This window comes from Lissotriton helveticus, chromosome 9 (genome assembly GCF_964261635.1).
Source record: "Lissotriton helveticus chromosome 9, aLisHel1.1, whole genome shotgun sequence".
NCBI classification, from domain to species: Eukaryota; Metazoa; Chordata; class Amphibia; order Caudata; family Salamandridae; genus Lissotriton; species Lissotriton helveticus.
In genome coordinates this window covers 257,461,115-257,484,964 of record NC_136070.1, presented here as the reverse complement: position 1 = coordinate 257,484,964, position 23,850 = coordinate 257,461,115, and the positions used below count along the sequence as shown (strand labels likewise).

The 23,850-nt window shown below is 48.3% G+C and overlaps 1 non-coding gene across 1 annotated transcript; it reads right to left on the bottom strand.

Moving 5' to 3' along the window:
- Nucleotides 1-13,467: 13,467 nt before the first annotated feature.
- Nucleotides 13,468-13,539, bottom strand: TRNAA-UGC (transfer RNA alanine (anticodon UGC)). Its single transcript has one exon. It is a non-coding gene; the product is annotated as a tRNA-Ala (tRNA).
- Between the last annotated feature and the right edge of the window lie 10,311 nt (nucleotides 13,540-23,850).

Here is a 23,850-nt window from a genome sequence, read left to right as displayed (position 1 = left end):
TGAGAGCAGATACCTTAAGGGGGAGATCTACACCTGAGACATAATCACACTATTACATTAATCCTAGAGGAGAACAACCTAGACCACAGGGAAGGAACCAGAAAGAGATAGGGAATAGAGGTCCAGCTCTGCCCAACAGCAGCCAGGAAACAAAATGTGTGCTTCAACTATGTCTGTGTGTAGTGTTCCATTCTAGTGTGCTTTAAAGCACTTTTCTTTCATAAAAGATAAGTAGTGGGTTGGACAGTTGGTATAGTGGCCTGCTGTCTGATTCTTGAATTCCCAATCGTTACCTTCCTGGAAAGCCTGTGACTGCTCGCCATCGCTACCACTGAGTCAGGTGCTGATGCGGTTGTACTTGTCCCAGTTTGCAGAACCCCATGGACATCTGAGGAAAACAACCGTAACCCATACCGTTGAAGCCTAGTAGCGCCTGTTGACACTGTGGCCCCATAAACGAGGTCTGGCAGATACCAAGCAGGAACATCACAAGCACATCTGGGCCTCCTTCCAAAGTCTGAAAGAGAGTGGAAAAACCATGCTCTAGGAATTTGTGAATTCCTCGAAGGCATCATTCAGTTGTCTTTCTATGTCTTCCCAGCAGCAGGAGTGAGAGCTAGAATCTAAACACATGTAAGACATTAAGACCCTTGTAATTCTCACAGAACTAATTGGAAGTCTCCAGCTTTGGTAACTACTGTGGTAAGTTGATTCCTAAATTAGCCACCCCAACAGACCCCTGAGAACTCATCATGAAATACAGATTGGAGCTCGGGCTGCCCAAGAGACTGTGTAGCACGAGTCCAAGATCGCTCTTCCACACCCCAACATCATTGCTTATTTTGACCCCTACAAACCATCTAACTGTTGGTGGATGTGAGTCATTGTGAGCTAAGTGCTCTTCTAATACTGGAAGATCCGAGTGGTACGGTACATCCGAGTGCTTACACACGTCGTGCTGACACTTCAGTGGAACAACACTACTCACAGATTTATACAGTGGCAATATCTGCTGTGTGGAAATGCTGTCAGTACCTCCTAAATCTGTATGCTCAACTCTTCTGTGCTACACAGATCCCAAACCACTGGTCCCCTTTTCCCAGGGATAGGCGGCATGGCACCCTCAGTTAAGAAACAAGAAATAGATCGTCCAGCTACTAAGAGACCAGTCGGCTCTGGAATGACATCCAGGCATGAAGACTCTGAAAGATTACCTGTCTTACTACTTACATCCAGCAACCAACCTAGAGGATGCTCACACAAACAAAAAACACGAACAGATGGGGCTGGAGGCAACATTACCCAAGGCCCTCAACCTTGTTGGAGTTATCGGAGAAACAGATGCAGACAACAAGTTAATGTCCAGAAAAAACTCACCTTATAATACCAGCCCCTTTGACCAAAAGAAAAGTTCAGATAAGGCACATGACCCATAAAGGAGTTGGCAAGACAAAGAAAATGAATATGTTATCCTAGCATGGACCAAACGTTTGAAGAGAGATGACCGCTGCATGGTTCATGAGTCAAGCCTCTGGTCCATCAGAGAGAACAGTCACTATGGTCACTGTTCAGCTGAGCACCACTTCCTGGGAACGGCTGAGTGTTAATTTCTACAGCACTGCAGATGGGAGGCATTGACTCATAATCATCGATGAACACTTAATGTACCTTGAAATGGAATTATCTCCACAGCAAGAGCGGTGTTGCCCAAAGTAGAAAGTCCTGGCCATGCCATAGTTATCCTCTGAATAAAGACAGATATTGGACCTTTGTTTCTTAGGCATGAGCTCCAGAACAACCTAAAGGAGCTGGGTATCTTCCACCTTTGCATCCTCCCACTGACTCTAGGGTAACAGGGGTGAGGGGGTTGAATATTTAACACAGGTGCACAACACAATGCTGCTTACATCTTTTGAACGAAGGCATGATCTTCAGCTTACCATGCCTCTGAACTAGCCATCTTACCCAACATTGAGCGACCGGGGGAAGGGCTCTAGTAAAGGACTTTGCATAGCCCCCAAACTAACCCATCTGCATGTGAGCTCCCCAAATACTGCGACTATGGCTGCAGAGTCTGCCCTGTCTAGATCAGGTGCATTGAGAAATGGACAAACCCTGCAGTCCCCAGCATTTGCTTCATGTCCCTGAGACAGAAATCCCCCAGTACCAAAGTGAACCTCAGTCCCGACCCTCTTCAAGGACATTGTGACCTGAAAAAGAACTGGATTGGTTAAACCTTGACCTCCTTCACCTTGACTCCCTTGCCCCAGTCAGTATCATGCACCCATTGATGGTTGTCTTTCGTTCTATTTGGAAAAGGATGTTGTGTCCATATGTAACATCATCAATTTTAACTCTAAGGTCGGGAGTGCAGTGCCTTCATGCTGCCATGGTGCATAGCTTCAGGGACAGTGTTAGGGTTGGTACACCTTTCCAATAAATGCATTCTTTCAGGTTTCTCTGGGATCAGCAGCACAGCAGACAGAGATGTATGTCTGTCTGAATCTTTAAAGTATTCTTTAAGACTAATGACAGACACACACAGACGTACACACATCCAGGCCTGAGAAAATAAGTGCAATAACTCATCACTCTCTCCTACTTGCCTGCTCTCTACCTACCTCTCCCTCTCCATGTGGAATAATCCATCAATCCTACTGGTATTGGGACAGTTGGCCTACAGTTTACCCAATGATTGCAGCAGCAGACACATAACCACCTAATATATCTCAATGGAATTTCACAGTGCAACTTGCAAGTGACACAGGCCTCAGTTTCCACCTGAGGGGAGGCACCACCTTTGCTGATGCCTAACCACTACTGTTTCCTCGCCATAATCCGCAGCAGTAACTGCTCTGGATACCAGATGTGGCCGGGGCTGAGAGATGGTGGACATCAGCATAGTGGTACATGACCAGATGTGCCAGGCCGGGACAGAGAGATGGTGGGCTTCAGAATGGTGCTACATGTACTGGTTTGCCAAGGTTCCTGCTCTGCCGTGGAAATAGCTCTTGAAGAAGGAACCCAGGAGTTTCACATGCACTGCCCTGCATGCACAGCACTTCAAAGGATTCCGTGGGGGCCCCAAAGTGCATTTATTCACCATGCTCCCAGGGGTGGGCAAGCAGGAGGGCGTGTCACCAACAGATCTGAGCTTGCAGGCTCATCTGCCTTGTTATTACTGGCCTTGGGGCAGCTGATGCTACTTTGGTGGCCGGGCGTATTCCAAAGTTAATATCGAGCTCAAACTTCTTTGACAGAACTTTCCTCAAGCTCTTCTTGTAGCACCTACAGTTACCTCAATGCTTGGATAAATCTGAAGGGCTTTATATATGTTGTTTGCTCTTCAAAGCATAATCATGACTACCCATAACACTCTAATACTCTACCCATCCAATACGTCTTAACTCCACCCACTCGCTGCTCATTGCATCACGGTTTTAGCAGGGTATGGCACTGTATTTATTGGCAAATCCCAGGCTAGCACCCCCCAAATCTCATTGACCAATGGCAGGTACTCGGATCACATGTGGAGTCACAGGCAAATTAAAGGATCTTGCTCTACTCAGGTCTGTACCCAGGCACTGTGTCAGTCATGCGCGTGAGGCTGTTTAATTTCCGGCGTATGCTACCTGCAGTGGCTCACAGTCTATATATTACCACGATCATGATGCAAACTACATCAATTGGAATCGTCTCTGCATCAATTCAGTAGGAGACCAAGAACCCATGTGTAGCAGCTGTATCCAGTAGATACCATGTGAAACCATCAAGGATTGGCACCAATGTGCAGTAAATGGTGCTCCCCTCCAAGCCATAATCTTTTGTGCACCTTTTCCTTTATATTATACATATACATTATGGTTTACATGCTTATGCCATCTTATTGAGTATTTCCCATTGGCTTTATAGCTCTTATTGTGCAGAAAAGAGGTCTTAACTGTGAAGTACTTCTCATAATTCACAGAGCTAAATTAATTCGCAGGCTATTCAACTCACCTAAACAAAATAAAAAAAGTTAAATGAATGGTTAAGAGAGAATGTAGTCTTTATTTCAGTGCTGGTTAAAAAAAATGCTAGCTCTGCTTTCAGAGAATGAATCAGCACACCTGATAAGCTCACTCTTCCAAGGCCGTTCTTGATGCAAGCACCTTCCATTGTGTGTGAAAATAAACATTGTAACGCAGAACCCTGTCAGCAAAAAGTTTCACTCTCCCAAGTTGCATTCTACTTTCTTTCTTCATGTCTGTCTTGTTAATCCTTCTGGAGAGTTTCAATGTATTAGATATGAAAAGCGCATTTTAGAATGAATGTTTTTAATTTCCACACTAAGAGCTTGGAATTTAAAACGTGACTTATAATAATGCACATTGTTGCATAAAACACATTTTAAATATTAGCACATTATCCCCAACAAGAACACACGCTGCTCAAAACACTGACATACATATCCGCATTCTTATGAAAATTGTGAATAATAAACAGTACTCAAATCAATCAATAAATCATGTATTATTAAACATTCATAAAGAGTAACGTGTTATATCATCCTGTATTGCTATCTCGGAGTTCAGGTGACATTTACAAACCTTGATAAAAGTCACCAGAATCCATTGATGGCAATAGAGGCCCATATTACACAGTTATCTGCTATTTACTCACTCTTTGGCGCTCTCTCTAAGTACATCTACAGCCAGAAAACAATGTGTCTAAGTACATTTACAGCCAGAAAGCAATGCGTTTCCTGATCTATATTTATAAAAAACAAAAAACAGAAATAATGTTATTTGATAAGTTCCCTTCTCTGTTGAGAAGTCTTCCATGTGCAGAATAACAGTATGGGAACAGTAAGAAAACAGGACTTCTCTTGCATGTAGTCTGGTCCCGCAGCCATTCCAGTCCCCTATCCATTTACCCTTTGATCATGTTCAATAACACCCCTCTGAGCAGAAGGCCTCCTCCTTTTGATGTTTGGAAAAGATGGTTGACTGGAACTATTTTTTTTAATATAAACAATCTTACCCAGTGCTGTTGCTTCTGATTTTATCAGAGACTGGATGAAGCTAGGGGGTTGTGCATGAATAACTGAACTACCTTCTCTCCCCTAAAAGATGTCTCTCTGCCTAGTGGTGCTCATTCTGCTGAGCAGGACTTCAGCTATAAATTAACTCTTAATGGCGCACCGATATTTTTAGTGCTTTGATGCCTCTGGGTTTAAACGCCACAGAAGTTCAAGAAAAAGAGAATGTGTGTTACATAAAAAAAACCTTGATGGGTAAATCTCAGTCGACCGCCTGTACAAAGCACCAAGAGGCCAAATAATTGGCAAACATTGCGTTGTACAAATATGCAGTAAAATAACATTTATAGGGCTACTTAACAAACTGCAACAACCCTAGAGGTATATTAGTGCACGTTTATAATGTGTTTTTTAATAAATGTGAAAAAATACTATTTGCAACACTGTTTTTCTAGGAACAAAAAAGAAATCTGGATACATTTAGATAACGCCATAAAAATGATGGTTAAAAAGACCATAAACCAAGAGCCTTTATTATTATATTCTGTTTTCTGTCATCCATTCCCCTGGATCCTGTGGCATTTGCACTCTCAACCTGAAAATCCCCCGCCCCCTCTGTTGACTCTGGTTCATATCCACCCCTGCAGATGTTTGTATACATAGGATGCCAGGCCAGGAAGCTGAGTGCAGAGAAAACAAGAGGAAACAGAACAGGAGAGCCACCCGGAAGCGATAAGGCTCGTGCCAGCCCCGCCTAGACAAATAAGCATGTCTCCTCTTCCCCCATCACCGACAAGGCGGCAGGCCATGTTTGTTCTTGTCACTTAAAACTGAAATCAGATTCCTACATTTCATAACGTGGGACCAAAACAGAGATCGTGTAAGAAGAAAGGGGGGATTTGACAGGAAGAGATGTATTTGCCCCAACAACTTTCATTGTAGTGAGTGGCATTTGAGGAGAGAGTCAAGACATTTGAGAAAAAGCAGATTTTAAAAAATTTAAAATAAGGGTGTTTCTCCACTGCATGCAATCGGATTCGACCCTCAGCACGCACAGGTTTGTTTACTGAATGCTTTAGAGGGCACAGTCTTCAATTGTAATGTACGATACGGGTCCCTTATTCTCCCCATCAATCCCAGGTGCGTGCTCTGTGCAAGGCACGGTGTTTATTTTACAAACGGAAAGGGGGCAGGGAGGACTGCAGAGCCCCCGAGAGACGGGCGGGACAGGGGGTGCAGAAAGGGTACAAGAATGCCGGGGCGCTCTGTCTCTGGATACACTGAACAAATGCCCTCTTTTTTCTTTGAAAGAAGTCTCCCGCCTTTTTGCCTAAAAATATCTATTTTACAATTATTTCGTCATTTTAACGAATCCCTTAATGACCCCTTTTGGTCTGCCCCGCCCGGATTTCGCTTTCATCTTCACTGTCACCCATCAGGTTCCCTTCCTTCGTTCATTTGTCCTCTCTAGTGCCATTCTGTTTTCTTAGCAGTGTGAAGGCCTTATATTGCTGTAGAAGCACCACGCACGTAGTGCCAATATATGCCCGCACACCATCCCCCAAACAACATGATCGCCATCATAAATAAGTGGACAAGACAACTTGTTGTTGGGAAAAAGTAGTCGCAGGTGTATTAGCATATCATTGCCAAAACATGGTGGGTTAACTTACAGATGATCCAAAGGCAAGCCGCCCCTCGCAGCTTGCCACCTGATAGGCCAAGTAGCCCGCGGCCTTGGCCATACGGTGCTTAGCGGTTGTGGTGAGAGGGTAGCCCCTCACCTGTCCGGTGAACCATTGGTCCACCCTCTAGCTCACACCCCCCCTACGAGGGGCGGAGCGTTCAAGCAACCCCCGGTTGTCCAGGTAACCAACCGCCCGTAGGATAACGGGGCGCTGTCGCACCCCCAGGATCCACCGCACGGATCTCCCAGGGATAATAGGCCTCAGCACCCTTTGTGCTTCTGCATAGGGTACTCCTAAGTAACTTTCGCCTCTGGATCATCATGTAACTCCTCCACAGCCCTGGATGTGGCGACCGTCACAGGCAGGGCCCCCCACCAGAGCTACCTCCTAGACGCAGCCTGCAGAGATTAGCGCTTCCTGAATGTCCAATAAAAATAAATCCATGCCTACGTTGGACAGGTGGACTCCTTCTCCGTCAAGGCAACCAGAGGCTTTGGCGTGAAGTTCCCCATGGCGAATAAAACCAAAGCCCATAAGCTCCGCGAACTTACGCATGGCGCAGTTTACTTTCCTTCGCGCCACTTCTATTGCCTGCCCAGAGCGAGCCCCTAGCCAAAACCGGCGTGGTGTGATCTCAGACCACCAAAGTAAATTGCTGATTTTGGTAATGTTCACTTTCATGTCCCTTAGGAGAAACCTTTTCCCCAGGAAAGGCAGGTCGTTCCCTCCCACGTGCAGAATGAGCACGTCTGGAGGGTAGGCGTTCCCTTGTAATTCTCGTGTTAGCAAACCAAGCACCCCGCTCCATCGCAAGCCAGTGACTCCACGCCAGACAAACTGAGTTTTGCTAAACCCATGATTCCACTTTCTGTTTTCTGCCCACCGGGCCAACCTGGAAACCCCCTTGTGTCCCAGCACCCAGACCGTTGTTCCTGGTAAATAAAGAGAAGTTTTGTATGAAACTATTTATTAAACGCACACAAATACTCACTGGTAGAAATACCACACTGCAAACAAAACACAGTAAAACATTGTACATGTTACATGGCCCCATGTGCCCAATATACACAGATTCTGATTCAAGCCCCAGGACAACACATCAAACATCTCTTGTGCTCACAGAGCACTACCTGTTACTGTCTGGTCTGATGTATCTTTTATAACAGTCAGATGACCATCTCCCCAGCTGCTTGATGCCTTCTACCTGTACCCCTTCTGAGGATGCAGTTGTGGCTGCGCCTATGCGGAAGGAGTGGGAACTGTACTTTTTGCCCACCAATGAGACACCTGCTGCAAACAAGCATGCGTGCATGACATGTTCTACTTGGAATTTAGTCAAAGGCGTACCATCTGCATGTAAGAGGAGATAACCCATACCGGGAGGACGGATGGCAAGGTAAGCTGACAGGAGGCTCACGGGGCAAAATTTGGGCGCACCAAGGCTTTGAAGCCAAAGTTCAATCCCCCTGCCCCTCTGATCAGTCTTGGATTGGCGCAGAGTAATCTTGAGCGTGTCTCCCAAAACCAGAACGTCCTGCAAAGACAATGCTACACCTGACAAATCATGTTTGGATTTAGCAACCAGTTCAGAGATCCTGAACGCGCCGAAGAAGGCTAGACTAAAAGCAGATGCAAACAAGGCAGACTCGTAAGCCGACGAAGTGATCTGAGGCAAGCACAGGATCATACTCTGAAGAGTAGCAAAGTCAATAGGCGATCTGTTATCGGGCACCTTGTGCTCCCTCCTAGCCCACCCTTTTAATGCTGCCCTGGTAACAAATGCCCTGGTAGGGTCCGCCTGTCCTAACAACTTGGCTTTATGACTGATGGCCGCTAATTGTCCAGAGATCCAAGAGTGGCTCTTATTGTTGTCTTTAGCCCACCGGATGAAGGCCTGGACTTTTAATTCTGCCGCATCCCCTGCTACTTCCCAAGGTCCGACAGTGTCACAATTTTTTTTAACACAAGCCTTGTATCTATTGATAGTGTTCTGTGCCAGGGACATCGCCCTCATCCTGTTCACCACTTCAGCAGGTACCAGAGGTGCGCAGGGAAAGGGGTGGCTTCCTCTCTCGCTCTCGGCCAAGCTTCTCGGAACCGTTGCCACTGAAAACGAGAGAGAGCGTCAGCAGTGATGTTCTTGATGCCCTGAATGTGACGCGCCCTGCATTCAACATTGTTATACAGGCAAGTACGCACCAGCTCGCGCAGCAAACAGAGAACCAGGGGGCAAGAGGCAGAGTGGGAGTTGATGGCCTGAACCACTGCTAAATTATCCGACCACAGCAGAACCCTTTTGGCGGACAGGATGATGGGCCAAAGGTGGAAGGCCACCACGATGGGGAAGAGCTCCATTACTGTGATCTTAGCAGTCACCTTTTTCTAGATCCATGCGTTGGGCCACTTCTCTGCGCACCATTCCCTGTCTAAAATGGCCCCAAAACCGTACCTGCCTGAAGAGTCCGTGAACAGAGCAAGGTCAGGGCTGCCCGCCCAGGGAGCCCTCCAAATCACTGCCCCGTTGAAATTGCGTAGGAACTCCGCCCACATGGCCAAATCGTGCTAAATACCTTTGCTTAGCTTAACCATGTGGTGTTTTTTGGAGATGTTAGCAGTGGCCCTAGCAAGTCTCCTGGCAAAGACCCTACCTGCTGGAATTATTCTAGCAGCAAAGTTGAGCAGGCCTAGGATGCCCTGGATACTACCCAGGGAAGCTTTGTCTAGCCCTACCAGCGCATGAATCTTGCTAGACAGGTCGCGCACCTTCTCCTCAGGTAATCTGGATTCCCCTGCAATAGTGTCAATCTCTATACCCAGAAAGGTCAGGATTTGAGCCGGCCCCACTGTCTTACCCGGGGCAAGGGGGACCCCCAGGTGGTCCGTGAGGCGGACGAAATCTGCCAGGGCCTGTGAGCACAGCTGTGTCCCGTCACTCCCGATAAACAAGAAGTCATCCAAGTAATGAGTCACCCCTTCTACACCGAATGTGTCTTGGAGTGCCCATTGCAAGAAACAACTGAAAGCTTCGAAGTACGCACAGGACACAGCACAACCCATGGGCATGCATTTGTCAAAGTAAAACATGCCGTCGAGCTTGAAACCTAGCAGGTGATAGCTGCTCGGGTGGACTGGTAGTAACCTGAAGGCTGATTCAATGTCAGCCTTGGCTAACCAGGCCCCTCTGCCCGCTCTCCTGACCAGATCCAATGCTACATCCAGCGTGGCATAAGACACAGAGCATTCTTCCTCATCTAGCCCATCGTTGACCGAAGTCCCTTTAGGGTAGGAAAGGAGGTGAATCAGTCTAAAGGCACCTGGTTCCTTTTTGGGCACGACCCCCAAGGGAGATACAACAAAGTTCTCTAAAGGTGGGTGCATGAAAGGACCTCCTACCCTGTCCAGCGCTCTCTCTTTCTCCACCTTCGCCCTAACCACATCTGGCTGTTCCTTGGCAGATTTAAGGTTCTCAGCATCCCTGCTTCCCAGAGTACCAGAGTAAGGGATCCTAAAACCTTTGTGGAAACCCGCTAAAAGCAAGCGTCTGTCTGCCTCTAAGGGGTAACGCCTTAGTAAAGGGGTAATGTTGTCAATGATCACAGGGGACCCTCCCAGTGGCACCGGCCGTTGTGTACTTAGCGGGGGAGAAGCAGAGGCTGTGGAAAGAGGGCGCCCAGAAAGCTCGCTGAAAAGCAAAGGGGGAGAAAAAGAGGGCGTGAGGGGAGAAATCAACACCGGAGACCTGTAACCTGAATCCAACTTACTGTCCACTCTTGCTAGCTGGCTGGGAGCTCTGCTTGGATTGGCAAGAGGCTGAGGTTGCGGGGTGGGGTCCCCCGCAGGTGTTACAGGCGTGGACAAACTTACATGTCTTCCCCCAGGAGCAAGACCCATTATTGAACAAACGGCCGGTGCCGGGAGGAGAACGCTTGAAGCCACCTCTGGCACTACCTCCTCTGCGGCCCCCCCCGAAAGGAATGCTTACCCTTGCCCTCAAAAAAAGGAAGTTCCCCCCGAGGAAGCCTGCCCACTGGTAGTGCTGCTAGCTGGACCCACTGGAAGCTGGCCCCGTGCTCCCATGTGCTCCATCCAGAGCTGCACCTCCTTCTGATCCCAGTTCATCTCTGGGCACTGAGACATTTATCTACGAAACTCCCTATCATAGTTGATCCACCCGTTTCCACCCCATTTCAAGGCCTCATTGTGGATGATCCTGGAGTATTGAACAAGGCCTGGGCCCTGCTCCGGAAAACGTTCCATTGTGACAGACGCTAGGATTGAGAAAGCTTCTAGCCAATTAGCAATGTTCTTCTCAGGCCAGGGCTGGTACTTGACCTTTTTCTCCTCTTCCTTAACCCCAAACTTTCTAGCATCCATACCTTCCTGCCCTAACATGAGAAGGGTGAAAATGTCGATGAACTCCCGTCTCCAGATGGCCTCTTTGGCGGCCTGGGGTACCTGCCAGGCCAGAGAGCATCGCCCCGAGAGGAGCGGAGCAGTGGAGATCGCGGGGACAGGAGTAGGCACGGGAACAGGCAAAGGGCTGATGGCCGGAGGCACCCCCGAGGGAGCGCTAGCGGAAGCAGGGGGAGAGATAGAAACCAAAGCGTTGGGCGCAGGAGGAGCGGCGGGGGAGCTCACTGGCGGCGCCCCACTGGACGCCCCAGACGAGATCGTGGGGGCCACAGGTGGTGAAGCAACAATTACAGAATCCCCCTGCTTTGCAGCTTGACCCGAAGACCAAACAGTGGAGGCTGCTAGAACAGAGCTCCCGCTAACCAGGCCGCTACCCCCAGCTGGCGTGGCGCTTGGAACAGGTAACCCCCCTTGAAAGCGCCCCATGAAACTGTTCAACGAGTCCAAAACTTTGGTCAGATCGTCTTTGGTAGCAAAATTACCTTGTATCGCCTGAGTGTCCTTGGGGAGAGCAGGAGGTGGTGGCGTAGCACTTGGCCCCAGTGGCGGGGCCTCCCGGGGGGTCACCACCGACTTGCTACGGGTCAGCGGTAAAGATTCCAAGGGGAAATCCCTAACAGTGGGCTTTCTGATCCGCTTGGGCCTGGAAGGAGCGGCATCGGTATTGTTCGAGTTGTCGGACGAAGGGGATTCAGCCGGGCAACCAGAATCCTCTGGCTCTGGCGTGTTCAACAGGTTCTGTGCCCAAGCCAGGCCCTTCAGCTTTGCCAGCTCAAGAAAGTCAGCCCATACTGCGTCCTGGGAGGTGCCCGGCAACGAGTCCTCCACCTGGGTGTTTTCTTGGAAGAGGGGAGGAGAACTCTGGCTGTCCATTCTGACTTCGCAACGCTTGCATGGAATCTGGAGATAAAAATTAGGATCAGCCACAGTACACAAATGGAAAGAACCTGGCCTTCGTGAGAATCAACAGGTGCGTGTCCCTCACCCTTCCATACTTACATCCCAGTGATGCGACAAGCGGAACGAAAGTTTTGAGCGATACGGAGGAACTCCGCGAGTGAGAGTGAGAAGGGGCTATGGAGGGAAAAGGCGAACGTTAGTTGGCGTACTTGTAGGTGACAATTTCTATATACCGCCAATCGACTTGTTCCCATCTCCCATACCCCGTGCATAAGTTCCCCCTCCATGTCCCCCCCAAGAGGCTGGTTCTACCCGTATACCTGTCTCTGGACCACTAGGATCCACCTGTCCCGCTTCGTTGACCTTCCGCTGAAGATTTTACTTTGTGATCTGAAAAATAAATAACAGTGTCACAACGTTTCATTCCATATATGACATATTCTCCTTCGTCTGTTGTGCTCCTTCCGCTTCTAGGCGCCATGCCACAGCATTTCTGCTCCTTCTCATCCAGACTTCACTGGCTGTACACATTCAATCCTGCAATATATGGATGTTAGTGTCACCTTATATGCACCAAATATCAGACCTTACAAGCTCTCCGGTTACTCCTAAAAGAAGCTACACACCAAGCATAGATGCACCATGGCTCAGTGACTAAGGAGAAACCCGTTCCCAGAGGATAATTTGGAAAAGGAGTCCTAACGGGGGAGAGAAAAAAGAGGCATAGTCCGACATCCCCAGGTAAACTGATGGCGAGGTCCCCCCGACTCGGGTGAGAACGCCCCCAGCCTGTCCCCCCACGAACACGGGACCCGCGAGAGCCAGGATAGGGGGGGGGGGGTTGGGATAGCCCAAAGCCCAGGGAGCCGAAGCTGCCGAGAGAAACCCCCTCTCGGACCGCCAGATCCCCCGCAGGATGCTGGAGTGCAGGCGGGAAGGAACGCTACGGGAATGAGTAACGAAGTGGCGCACAGTGCAAGGAGGCAGGCCAAGCCTCGCAGCACACTCGACTTCCACAGGACACTGAAGGTCGGTCCCCCGCAACCTGCGTGAGCTAATTCCATCGATAGGAGCGCGGGAGTTTGCACACCAAGGGGAAAACAGATGCTGCCGCGCATCACACTCGCAAAAATGAGTCCGTGCCCACTACAGAAACAGCAAGGCGGGGTAAGCTGCCCTGGGGCCGCGAGGGCCAGAGCAGGGGGTGTCCCGCAGGTCCCGTAAGCCCAGAGGGCCGAAACCGCTGCAAAACGCACAAGGGACCCCTCCGGACCCCACGGGACACGACGAAAAGCAGTCAGGCAGGGCCGTGCAAGGCAGGACGTGGTGCGGCACACAGGCAAGGGCCAGCCGAGGCTGGCACAAGGTCGACTCCCTCAGGACGACGAGAGTCGGGCCCCCGAACCCCCGGAAGGCCATGCACAAAGGTATCGCGTGGGAAAGGAGTGGAAAGGCCGGGGAATGAACCCGGGGCCTCATACATGCAGAGCATGCGCTCTACCACTGAGCTACATCCCCTACTGGCAGTCACAAAACGCAAGCTCCGGCGAAGGCATAAGTGTGCCCCCGTGACCACCCGACAAGGGAACAGGTGAACACCGTAGTAAACACCTGCTGGCCACACTGTCGAGGAGACACTCCACAAGGAAGACACGAGTGCCAGGCCCGGGGGCAAGCAGCAGAGCTCCCCAAGCACAAAGGCCCCTGCACTACTGGGAAGGCCAGAGGTGGAAGTGACCAAGATGGCCGCCCACCCCCGCCCCTCCCCCTAGGCCGAGCTGGCCGATACACTACAAGATGGCCGCATGGACGCTTGACCCACGTGGCCGGCGATGGCGGCCCCACAAAATGGCCAGCTTCCGACGTCGGGAGACCAGGTGCACCCCAGCCTAACCTCCCAGCCAAGGACACCGCAGAGGGACATGGTCCCTGACTCCTGGGCTACAGAGAAACCAGCTCCGGAGGATACATGAGACGGAAACAGGGCATCCCCCATGTCGAGTGGGTCGCCTGCCCCGCCCGAGGGAGCAAGCCAGAACCTAACAAGGAAAAGCGGAGGATGGGGGCCGCCAAGGACCCTCTGCGAGGAGACTTAACAGGCCCAGGAGGGCAATTGCAGCGCAAGCAGTCTCCGGGCCCGGGCGAAACACAAGGAAGAACCGCCGACAGAAAGGTACCTGACCCCCGGGGCCCGGCCGGGCCGACTGCCGACAGCCCCCCCTCCCCCCAGTACGGAAACCCCCGGTGGCCCACGGAAAAGGAAGGAACAAACTAGGAGTCCCAAGAACAAACGCTCGGGAAAGACCCTGGCCCCCCAGCCCCGGAGGCAAACACGCATACGAACGCGCCACATCGAAGTACCAAACGAAGAGTTCCCATAGAACCCGTCCTGCAATAGGGAAGAGTAAGTAAGAACAACGAAATAAATCCCTGAAAAATTACACAATGCCAAACTCTTCCCATGAAACCCGCCCCGCAAAAGGGGAGAATAAATACACCACATACAAAATGTACACGAAGATACTCCCGAGAAATCACACAGGTACGCTACGTGACTCCTATAAACCGCCCCGCAATAGAGAAGACAAAGAGAGCAACCTACAAAATAGAACAACGATTCAACTCCCAGACAAGTTACTGTACCCCCGTAAATGAAAGGGACAAAACAAGGCCACCTCCATACCAAAGGAAAATAGAAAACACAATAAATACTACCCCCCCCATAACTCTTCCCATGAAACCCGCCCCGAGGAAGGGGAGAAAAATACAAGCTCAAACATTAATACCCCCCCACCCTGTGCCCAGCCCCCACCCCGCAAAACAGAAAAGACAAAATAAAGATAACCACATATCGACAAAACAAGACCCAGAACAGCGGCCTGAACTAAGCGGCCTCCCGGCCCCTCACTGCCCCCCAAGAGGGGGGAGCGAACATGAGGGGGGGGAAACACCTCTCACCTTAAGTCCTGGGTACCAGCAACATCGAGGGCGGCAAGGCACAAAAGAGACTGCTCGGAGGAGGGGGGAGACATAAATACCTCGTCCCCCCCCAACCCCCCACGGGAGCGTGCTGACATCATGGCAGCGGCCACCGGCCGCTGGACACCAGAAGGCTGGTGCGCCTGCCATCTTGTGGCACTACGGTGACCGCCCTCTTATGAGGGTCACCTGCGGCGACGTGTCGGGCGGCCTGCAAAACCAAAAACGCATCTGCCCTCTTTCTCCCCTGTACTTCCCTTCCTATCCTCTGCTTCCCTCACACATGTCGCCTCATTCTTCTGTTCTGAAGAGGCCTACAGATGGTATAAGAACTATACAAGGGACCAACATGGCATTTTATTTAAAAGGCTTTATATAGCGCTGGCTAGACCAGGAGGTATCAGAGCGCTTTACATGGGTATCAGACAATAAATTGCAGGTTACAGCTTTACAAAGGTTACACAGTTATTGGAGCATGGCAATTTTAGTTACAAGTACGGTTGAGACAAGCAAAAAGGAACATATAGGTAGGGGAAAAAGCTGGCAAGGGGAGATATTCCAGGGAATGGGGGGGTAGGAGCAGGGGAAGTAGACAGACAGTGGAGGAGGGAAAGAGGAGGGGAGGATTAGAGACACGGCAAGGCAAGAGGCAGAGGAGGGTGACAGGGACACAAACCGGTAGGAGAGTCAAAGCTGCGCCCAAAGTCCAGTAAGCTGTGAACCCAGGGGGAGTGGTATCATTTCCCCATCTCTGTTGCGAGAGGCTCTCTAAGTGCAGTGGACTCTCTCAGAGGGGTCTCTGAAACCCCAAGGCCTACTTTACTGGATCCTTCCCCAAAAAGGGGAGAGGGAGTGCTTTGGCAAGGGGTGCCATACAATTCCTCAATTGTGAGTGGCTCCCTTGGCGATGTGGACTCTCTCAGCTGGTATGCTGAGACTCCAGCATATATATCTTGGATCTTTCCCCAAAAAGGGGAGGAGTGCTTAGTCAAAGGGCACAAAAGGACAGGGGGCTAGGCGGTGAAGCGGGCAAGGGAAAAGATTCAGGTGAGAGGGGATAGGAGCAAGGAAGTATGCAAAGAACGAAAGAATGCTGAATAGGAACAGATAGATAGGAGACAAGGAAAAAGCAGTCACAGAAATGCGATGGGGGGAGGGAAAGGCAGGGAGATGGTGAGAAAAACTGTGCCCAAAGTCCGGCTGGGTAGGTGACGGTCATAGGATGAAGCAAGGCCGATCTCCTCAATAGCTGAACAGAGCAGCTCTACTGGGTGTCAGACATAGTGCTCAGACTCCGCTGTCAGAATGGGGATCTGGGCTGGGCACCGCCAGAGCTGTTCCTGGTCTTCGGTACGGGTGCCAACAGTTTTTTCAAGGTCATCTGCCCTCTCCCCAATGTCTGTTACCTCCTTTCTGATTTCCTTAATAAAAGTCTGGCCGTCAGATTTAAGAGATCCAATTACAGTTTTAATTTCCTGCAGAAATTGCGTCATATTAGGTCGGGTGAGAGGATCGTCAGGGCTTTCTGATGAGGACGCCATAGATGCAGAGGCAGTGGGACCAGCTTTGCTCCACAACGAGGTGACAGGATCCTCTTTTAGGGACAGTGTAGCCTCTTTGCCTGCCTTGTTGCTTGGCATGGCCCTCCAGGCAGCATCGCTCCCAGAGAGGAGTTATGGTAGAGGGATCCAACCAAGACCCTGCGTGCCCCAGAGCACAAAAGCAAGCCACTCACAAGAAGGAAAAATAACACCACCAGGATGAGCAGAAGACAGCTCCAAATAGGAGTAGTTGCTGTGTAGGCAAGGCTACTACCCTACTAAGCGCTGGTTGCAGAACCTGTAGCAAAGATATGGGCGAGAGCACGCAAAGGGCCCGTTGCTTCTCAGGGCCTAATCAACTGTTAGCAGCCCCAGAACATCACTGACCTCAATCCGCAAGAACAAGGGGCCAGATTAATGCATGGAGCAAGACCGCTCATAGGGGCCACATCTGAGTAGCACTAGGCGATGAAGAAGGTCGAGTCGAGTCCAGCCCTGCTACACACCCCCACAAGAGGCTGCACCAGAGTCCCGCATCCCAGGTGTGCGCAGTGCAGCCACTCCGCAAATGTAACAAGGGCCCAAAGCAGCCAGTCGGGACCTCACTCACCAGGCAGCCAGACGAACCACAGCCCCGGGGCCTCCGAGGTCGCTGCGTCACAAACAGGGATCCTAGCTTCGTAACATCATCAATGGACACAGGACACCCCCGTGGGCCCGCAGGCTCAAGAGCTTTGGTGCAGCCTTTTTCAGCCAGTGGCTTCTTTGGCCCAGAAACATCCAGTCATTGGCTTGAGACATTATCAATTGCATCTTGGCTCAGGCCACAAGAATATTTTAGTCTCACCTCCATTCTTTTGACTGTTTGAATGTATCTTTCCACCTCCACTGGAATGTTTTAGAGTATGTTTTAAATCTGAAAAGTACACTCTGTCCTCACACATTTCATTTTTAACTCATTTATGCATTACATACACCAAACAATTCTTTTTAGATCAGAGTTTTGACAGCACAGCTGGCATAGAGACTATGCCTTACAATATACAGATAGTGGGCTTTGGGCTATCCCTTTCAACCACTGACTTCCTAAACCAGGTTCTTTCAGTCACTATCTTTAGACTTTGTAGCTGACGGCATGGCTCAGCCAGTGGAATACTCATCTCTCACCTACTGCTATTGGCAGTTTAGGTGTATCCTTCTGCCTCCACTTGAGTGCTTGCATGAGGGACTTCTTTACAACTATAGCCCTCTCTGTCAGCTCCTGCTGGCCGTCTCCTTTGTTTCTCACGCTAATGTGCTAAAACATGTACCCAGATCTATTGACTTTGTAAATGCTTGTTTTAATTTTTTGCACTGTATGAAGTATTTTTCCTTGCTTTTGTCAACATTTGAGTGTGTCAAACTACTTGTTTGCCAAATGAGGAAAAGTGTTTTTCTGATCGGCATCATTTGTACCGGGACTCCATTGTTTTTTTCATTGCTATCTCGTGTCAAACACTTCCACACGACCCACTTGGTCGTTTCTGCTGATGCCTGAGAAAAATCTAAACTGACACAACAAAGACCATCTTGCAGCCTGCATTTCTGCCCTGGAACTGTCACACACCCAGTTCAACAGAAAGCCATGAGACACCCACGCCCTGTGTAAAAAGCTTGTTTTCCATCTCTTGCTCCCAGCCTGGTAAACATCCTTGACACCGTGATCAGCTTATCTGGACAATGGTCTGACTGTTGGGCCCTGATCAGGGTGATTAAACAATGACTTGAAAGACCGGCTTTGATCAAGCCGAGTGAACAATGATCTGTGTACCAAGATTTGACCAGGTCACCAACTACAAACATCGTCTGAATCTGGTTATCAACTGCAAACACTGCCCTGATTGAACAATGGACTAACAACCAAAAGACTGGGATGAACAATGTATAAAAGGCTTGTAAGCTACAGAGTGAAGTAGCAGCCTCCTTTGTCTTGTCTCTGACAAGCTTGGGACTCTGTTCCATAGCCAGGGCTATTGGAATAAATCTGGGTTCCTCCTGCAGACGAAGGCTCCTGTGTCTCCTTTTACTAAGTATGGAAGGTATGGAAGACTAGGGCGGTTCCCCCGCCGCCGAGACCCAGTAAGTGGGTGTAACCGCGGTTCTTCACAAAGGTTGCATTGTAACGTTTACCATTTTATTTAGCTGAAACAGCGGCATGTCAACACTTGCAAGCCACTGTCTTGGTCCTGCCTTGCTATTCTCTGACACATTTCAAGTGGTAGAGATGCATGTGTTACTTCTTACTTTATGTAGAGCACCTTCCATTTGAAAGGTGTCAGAGAACAGCAGGAAGGGCAAAAGATGATTATTGACAAGCATTTTCTTTTTCTTTTGTATATAACACTGTTCTACCATTAAAATGTTTGTGTCCTTTTTGTGGTAAACTAATCACACAAATGGTAATTGGAGGAATACTTGGAAATAGTCTGACCAATGGCAATCGCTCAGGGCAGCATTCCAACTCATTGATGTACATCCACTGTCTCACTAAGTCTATACAAAGGCTCGCCATATGCAAACCAATACTGACCCTGCTCCTCATGGGAAAAGTTCATGCCGAACTGCCAGGCAAGGCCAAACACAAGCCACCCCAGACCAGTTTCGTCCTTGTTAGGCTTCATCAGTGAGGTATATCGTGGATTGTATGGCACAGTGAGCACGGGACCCAGGTCTGGTCCTAAACACTTGATCATGTAGCGTGTTACATCAATCACGCAAAAAGAGAGACCCAAACACGAGCGATTGCCAGTGGTTGGACTACTTGCAAGCATTCCTCCCATTACATTTTGTATGAAGAAACTAGTTTTTCTACAAGCTTGCAATGAAATTCAAAATTCCATTAAGCAGAAATGAAGCAGGAAAGAAAGGAAGAACTTTCAGGTGAGGGGATCGATGAGGTAGAAAGTTTGAGCATGTGCGTTAGATAGATGCAGGATAATTTACACCCTGCCAGGTAGCCGGGCAGGTGAGAGGAGGCCTTGGCCTCCACTCATTTGGCAGTAGAGCAACCACCCGGCAGGGATCAGTCTGGACCTCGGGTAAAGGGTTTCCACCAGCAGAGGCAGCTGAGGCTCCATTGGCAAAAACCCTTTAGCCCCCTACCCCCCGCCTCTAAATGAGGCAGGGGAAGTGTGAGGTTGGTGGATGGAACACCTGCAGTTTTTCGTCAGATGTGCAGCATCTGCCATTTTCTAATGGACCAGTACAGTAGGGATGGAACAGGGGTGAGGTTGGCTTATGATTTGTTCTAAAAATAGCAGTTGAACAGTAGAGTTTTTGCTCTCCTTAGTAATTTTCTTGACACCTGAGTTCTTTGGGGGGAGAGTTCTGCAACCTGGAGAAGTCCAACCTGGGGAGAGGATGTGGCCCAATAGCTAGATCGGTCCACCTCGAAGCTAGGGAAAAGGTTCGAGTCTGGGCAGGGACGCTCAACATCCTGTGATTCTGGTCAAATCGTGTAATCTCCCCATACCTAACAAAAATGAATGTGTCCATCTGTAATGCCACTGGGGCTCATGTAAAGAGCACTGATACATTTGGGTCGAGTTTGTATTATATAAAACTAAAAAAAAAAAAATCCCTGAAAATGTTTGTGAAGTAGGCAGGTAAAAATGTAATTACCTAGCTTCAAGGTCAGATTATGTTAACTCTTGCTTTTTCTTCAAGAAGGAGGAGTTTACTTTCAGCTGTCAAAGTTGCAAAAATGTGGTAGAAATTAGATTGTTAATAACTAGAATAACTGAATGATTCAGGGATTTTTTAGTGCAAGCCATTCAATTCCCCAAAAGGGTGTTGGGTGGATGTTCAGTTAGAGGCACCGGCATTTTAGGGAATAGCATGTAAAGCATAGCTTCATTGCATGCATTATAAATAGGGCTCCCGGTTTTATGGTATTTATTTTTGGGACATTTCCGTCTGTATTTATCCATATTTATTTTGGTTTTTGTGAAAAAATTAAGCTGAAATGAGTATATTTCCACATTTATTTAACCAAGAAATATGCACTCATGCTTGAATGCCTGCCAGGTTTCAGTGATGTGAACACCATCAGAAGATAAATCAATGCACTTATATGAAAATATGCATATTTCTGTATCAACTGTGTGCATATTCACTGCTGTTAAAGCCTCTTTACTAAAATTCCTTTCTTTTTAAATCCCCTTACCTATCAATCCACACAGCTATTGGCCTTGCAGTCATGGCAGACAGTATTTAGAATTACTCTAAAAGCAACCCAATTTCAGTTTTATCCACATTTAAAAATAAATACAGACAAGAAAATAAATGTTTTCTGTCTGTATTTATCTGTAAAAATCCCTAAAAACGGAAAACAGGGAGCCTTAATTATAAAATGGATTGTTGCATTGTTTTACTACTAAATTATCATGAATAATCAAGAACGATGCCACTGCTGAATCAATAAACTAAGGCTTCATTCCACAGTTCAGCTCAAAAATGGATACTCTCTCTGCATCAGTGACCCAAATATGGCGGAAGCCAGGTAAAAAAGTGCAAAAGGGTACTATAACCTTCTCCCCCAGCAATGGACCTAATTTACAGTATAACTGTTTAGCCTTTTTACTGTACCTTTTGGGGGTTCACTCTGTGCAGGCTGATGGCTTACACTATTAGCCAGAGGATTTGTGCATTACTGATAAGTGCTCACACTATGGGTTGTGGAAATTCGCAGTGTGGCTGCTGTCAGTTCCCTGTTCTTTTTTGATGGCCTGTCTGCTCGTGTTCAGGTTGAGGCTGTTGAGAGTTCACTGTGCCTGCTGTGGGATCCTAACTTGTCTGCTGAGCCTTCTCATTGTAGTTCTTCTGAGTTCTCTATGCCTGCTGGGGATTCTTCAGATGTTTGTTGACAAATCACCAGACCTGGGGCAGTACCAACTAAAGACGTAGGTAGAGTACTGCCCGTGCTCAGATCCACCCTCAACTTGGGTAGCCGTGCGATGAACCAGCATGACTGTCCACTTACTATTCTCATTGTATTCAAGACTATGTTACATCACCTCGTCCAGGGCCACTCTGTCCATCAGTGTGAGACAAAGCTGCTGCATGGCACCACCACCCAGCAACTGAAGAAGGGTCTTTTGCCTACCGGCCCTACTCTCAGGCAGACTGGGTTGAAGTCCCAATCCATCATGGGGCAATCTCAGGCAGGGTCTTCCCAAATGGTGCACCTCTGGTGGGGTAAAGTACCAGCCCTCGGTCCTTGCTCTCTGGGCTATCTTCCCAACTTAATTTTCTTCTTTAAGAACTTTCTGGTTCACATTGACTTGAGGTGTGCCTGTTTATTAACCTAGACAATCACACACCAACCATGTACACAATGATAACCTGACACTATCCATGCACCGAAACCGCCAACCAGTACATCTTCATCATTTCTAATGCATGAACAATCCACTAAATACATTAATTCACAGTGTGTTATAGGTGCATCTGTTATAGCAATACAGGGCTTTGTTACATGCTCAGTTACAACCGGCAATCATGAGGTTCTCCCTCCTTACTGGCGGGCATCAGAGATACCAGGTTCGGAGTGAGGAAGTGGACAAGAGTGATGTGGGGTAGAGAACAACACAATCTTGAGACAAACAGGCAGTGGAAGAGGGTTCTGATTTATTGGTGACTCAGAGATCAGGGCTTGTTTTATTTGTATAAATGCATGTTCAGTTTCTTCAGATCACTGTAAGGGTTCAGGTGTCCTTTCTGACATAGTCTTGCAGGAGCTTTGCCACTGTGGTTTTACTCCGGATCCATGGTCTATAGTACCCCGTCATACCCAAGAAAGCTTGTACCTGGGGGATGGTCACTGGACAGGGCATTACACGAATGGCTGTGGGCTTAAATTCATTCAGATGACAAGTGGGGCTCTCCGGTGGAGATTTCATGACCAAGATATCGTACTTGCAGAAGGCAGAACTGCAGTTTCTCCTTTCAAGCCTTATACCCCTTCTTAGCCAATTCAGTGAGATGATAGAGGGAGTTGGCTTTGTGTGACCTAAAGTAACAGATGCAGACAATACATCATCAATGTATTGCACAAAAGTAGAACCGCTGTGAACCAAAGTGTCTATTTCTTTCTTTGAAGCTTTGGAAAAGATTGGTGGGGATTCTGCAAATCCTTGGGGAAACCTCCGCCCTGAAATTTTTGATCCGCTGAACAAGGACACAAAGAACCATTGGCTCTCTTCATGTATGGGGGTGAAGTAGAGAGTAGAGTAAAGATCAACCACAGTAAACTACAGGGCATCTGCTGAGATGCAATAAAGGATAGCAGTAGGGTTATGTACAGCAGGGAAACAGGGGGATAACAGTATTATTGATGATCCTAAGAACTTCGACAGATCTGTACACATTGGCCATTCCTGTTTTTTTATAAGGAGATTTGGGGTATTACATCTCCTAACAATCTGTACCAAAATTCACACCTTTATAAAGTCAGCAATAATTAGACAAATTCCTGCTTCAGTCTCTGGCTTTAGGGGGTACTGAGCAATCTGAAGCAGTTTCTTTTGTAGATTGATCTTTAAATTCACTAGTTCCATAGACTTGATGCACCCCACACTGTTGGCCCCTATGGACCACAATGTGGAGGGCACCTGAAAAAATAAGTTGGTTAAATCTTGTGTCAGGTCATTACTGTTTACAACAGGTTGACAATTTGTATTTTCACGAAGCAGTACCAACACTATGTTCTTGTGGTGTTGGGCTATGTTGAGGTAGACTCCATTGGATGTACAGAACACAGTGCAATTCGTTTGCACAAAATGTCCTGACCCAAAAGATTGGATGCCGAGGTAGGCCTTAGTAAGAAGACATGTTTGTCTGCAATGGGCCAGAGTTACAGAAATTGGGTGGGGAACCTTCTGATTTCAAATACCGACTACATCAATGGGCAAGAGAGTAAATGAAGAGATTTATAAGGCAGAGCAGCTGGTGCCAGTGTAAATAAGGCAGGTAATGCATGTAACATTTATCACTGACTGGACATAGAGACCTTTCCGATTTATGGGATCAGGGTATTCAGGGCACATTACGTGTTTAAAAGACTTTATTTAGTGCGACAATATACAGCATAACATAAATATGAAATTGATATAATAGATAATCAATCACCAACCAATATACTATATAAGAACCTTGAAGGAAACATTAAAGTCATTATGATCTTTGCAAGGAGAGAGAAGGGAAGGAAGGGGGTGGAACATGATAAGGAATAGGGATAAAGAAAAGTATCCTACATGTGAATATAATGACA